Raw genomic sequence first — 3,444 nt, 5'->3', positions numbered from 1 at the left:
TGTTTTGTTTCTTATGTTTTAAATCTGGCTCAAACTTACCTTGGACAAAAAAGGGAGATAAATCTCTGTAAAATCAAGACAAATTTATGACAAACTTTAGGAGAAAGAGCATTGTTATTCACTGATATATTTCATATATTGCCAGAAATCTACCAGATGCAGAAAAGTAGTTTGCTGAACCGCTAACCTTGCTTATTGCAGTTTCTGTTTGGCAATGTGTATGGCAAAGCAACCATTGTCACATATTGGTACATATCTGTCCCTTTTCTTATTTATAACAATAGATATTTTGTAATATTTTACTCTGCATGGTCATCTGATCTTAGTCAATTGTAAGTTCTTCCTGGAAGACAAAAAATATAGGTGACATCCTTTTGCTTTATGTGTTGAATCTTTCTGTACCTAGATTTTTAAAATAAAATGACAATATGTTTTTCTCATGTCTTTTTGAAGAATGTGCACATGCACTAATTCAAAGAGTATTATTTTTGTTTGCTTTAATGAGTATGAGCCAAGAATGAGGATGTATCTTGTAAAATCAGTTAATCAGGAAGCAGAGATCATCTGGATTGAGGTTTAAGGCTACCCTAAGTAAATACTTAGGGCAGATCCAACAAGCTGGTTTTGCTGTTTGCCTGTAATCCCAGCTATATAGGAGACATACATCACAGGACTGAGATCTGAGGTCAGTCTGGACAAAAGTCTGTGATCCTTTTGAAAAATAACTCAAGCAAAAAAATGATCGGGAGCATAGCTAGAATGCTAGAGCACCTGGTTAGCAAACACAGACCCTGAATTCAATTACAGTGCCATTAATAATAATAACAAAATAATGAAGAATATGATAATGAAAGGAAATAAATGTCAAGAAAATGCAAGTATGAATGAATGAACGTGTTCTTCAATCATTTCCACTAATTCTATAGAGAGTGACTGCTTTCATCTGTTGAAGAAAACATCCACCCAGGCATTTATAACAGTGTTTCTATAGATTTCTCCTCTTAAGCAAATGCGTCTAGGTTAGCCCTGAATGATGTTTCACCTACAAGTGAAACAAAAAGGAAAAAAAATAAAAAAAAGCACAGCCTTTGTTACTGTAGTGACTAAGCCTATAAACCAGTGCAGGCACAACAAAAATGTTGTGAACTAGTTTCTCTAATAAATTCACTAATCTTAGTTTATGAGATTTCTCACTCAGGAAATCACTTTGCTACCTTGGTTATCTTTTTGGATTTCTTTATTACATTTGTCCTTCTGTTGCTTTCTTCCAGAGTCATCTCTGTGATTATTTTGAAGACTCCTATCTTGAATCAATGTCCTCAATGCCATCTCTGCTTTAGTGTCCAAAGTGGACACAATTCATTTGAACAGGACTGAGAAAGCAAGTAAGTGACAATATTTCTATGGCAATTTTATTCTAAATATCTGATACTGATACTTAAGATTGCTTAAGTTCTAAGGAGGTAATAACATAAAGAATATCTGTGTAAAATAGTAAAAAATACTATTAGTATGAAGTAGAGCAGAAGCAGAAGGAGAAGAAGCAGAAGCAGAAGCAGAAGAAGCAGAAGCAGAAGCAGAAGAAGAAGAAGAAGAAGAAGAAGAAGAAGAAGAAGAAGAAGAAGAAGAAGAAGAAGAGGAAGAGGAAGAGGAAGAGGAAGAGGAGGAGGAGGAGGAGGAGGAGGAGGAAGAGGAGGAAGAAGAAGAAGAGGAGGAAGAAGAAGAAGAGGAGGAGGAAGAGGAGGAGGAAGAAGAATCAGTCAACCATGAAAGAGAAAAGAACAAATTATCTTCATATTTTCTTTAGGAAATTAAAAACAACATTTTAAAAGCATTAGTCCTATATGAAAGCAACCAAAGACTTAAGAAGATAGACAAAAGGTAAGAAAATAGAACAAAAAAATAAATAAACATTTCAGACACAAATAATTATAATATTTATTTTGTGAAATTTGTGATATATTCAAGAAGTCAGAGTTTTACAATTATTTTTTTTTATATTTTTCCATTATGAATAAGTACTCGGGTCTGTATTTATTTTTTAATATCCTTTTTTTTCCCAAAAGCACAAATGCTCCACAATGTTGACTTACAAGTTATTTCTATACAGAATTAAAATGTTAGTAAAATTTGTATTCACTCTTTACAAGTAAATGTGATTTACATGGTACATCATTATGCTTCGCATACCAGAGAACAAGTATAGATGAGGTTATCTAGAAGAAGTGTGATACGAACAAGTCCACTCATTTGTAAAAGGCTTAGCAGTCTCCCTGGAGTTTATGCAGATGATTTTTACTTGTTATTGCACAGTGTGAATTTGTAGGGGAAAAAATAATACACTAACCCTTGGGTCCCATACAGGCAAATTAAGATTGCATTTTCAGGCACTGGATTTAGCCATTCCCATTTAGAAAATACCAAGAAAAATTTATGTACAAGAGTTGATGCTATTGCATTTCGATACAGCTGGCAAGTTCTTGCTACTAACATAGCCCAGGAAACGCCACCGAGTAAACCTATATATTAGAATAGATGTTGTGTCGTTTGGCCCACAGTTTGATTGCTCTCAGAGTTAACCTGAAGTTGTCAATATTTGGTACTAGATGTAAAATTTCATCGTTTATCCTGCAACCATTACGACTTCTTATGCATCTTATATCCAAATTTTTAAACAAACTGTCATCTCTTAGGTCCAAATCTTCTGGAATAGTCTACAGTGTTAATCTTGCAAACAAAATATCAATCTCTATAACATCAAAACAGAGTTTGATAACTGGTACAAATGCCTCTTCAACAGCTCTTAAATCTTTTATTTCTTCCTGTGACTTCAACTTATAGAATGAAGTGAAAAAGTCGACATGCCTTGGTACAACACACAACGCATCAATATCGGCACCTTTTGTGTGTACTCCTAATCTGTAAGACCCGAATGTAAAGATTTTTCCTCCAACATTTTCAATTACAGATTGTGGAAAGGTCTTACTTTCACTGATTTCTCATATCCACGCTTTTACTAGGTTATTTACCAAAATTAAAATCCTGTGCTGCAGTTCCTCTTCCCATTCCAACACCTCAAAGGGTTTCAATGTCTCAATTAGTTTTTGTGTAAGTATGCAGTTAGTCTCCTTGGGGGCTGCTAAGCTGATAGGAGAAGTAATGCCATAGTGTTTCTGTGATGTCTGTGCTCGCAATGATCCTTGAGTTGTAACTGGAAATGGCATTGTCTCTGGTGCGGGCAGGCACCTGCCAGTCACCGCTCCTCCCCCCCCCCCCCCCCCCCCCCCCGCCGACCCCGCAACAGCTGCCGCCCCCGCCTCGGGTTTGTATTTTTAATAATACAAGACTATTTGCATGATTAAAAATATCTGGCTTTACTTCTTCAGATATTAACATACATTTGGTGGTAGAGAATGCATTTGTAGCACACATCAGAATTTGCCT

At 35.6% G+C, this 3,444-nt stretch overlaps 1 pseudogene; it reads right to left on the bottom strand.

Moving 5' to 3' along the window:
• Positions 1 to 2,248: 2,248 nt before the first annotated feature.
• LOC122110838 lies at positions 2,249 to 3,224 on the bottom strand (annotated as a pseudogene).
• Positions 3,225 to 3,444: the final 220 nt, after the last annotated feature.

This window comes from Dipodomys spectabilis, unplaced genomic scaffold (genome assembly GCF_019054845.1).
Source record: "Dipodomys spectabilis isolate Male_0828 unplaced genomic scaffold, ASM1905484v1 ptg000081l, whole genome shotgun sequence".
Classification (NCBI taxonomy): domain Eukaryota; kingdom Metazoa; phylum Chordata; class Mammalia; order Rodentia; family Heteromyidae; genus Dipodomys; species Dipodomys spectabilis.
This window is presented reverse-complemented; position numbering and strand designations above follow the sequence as displayed.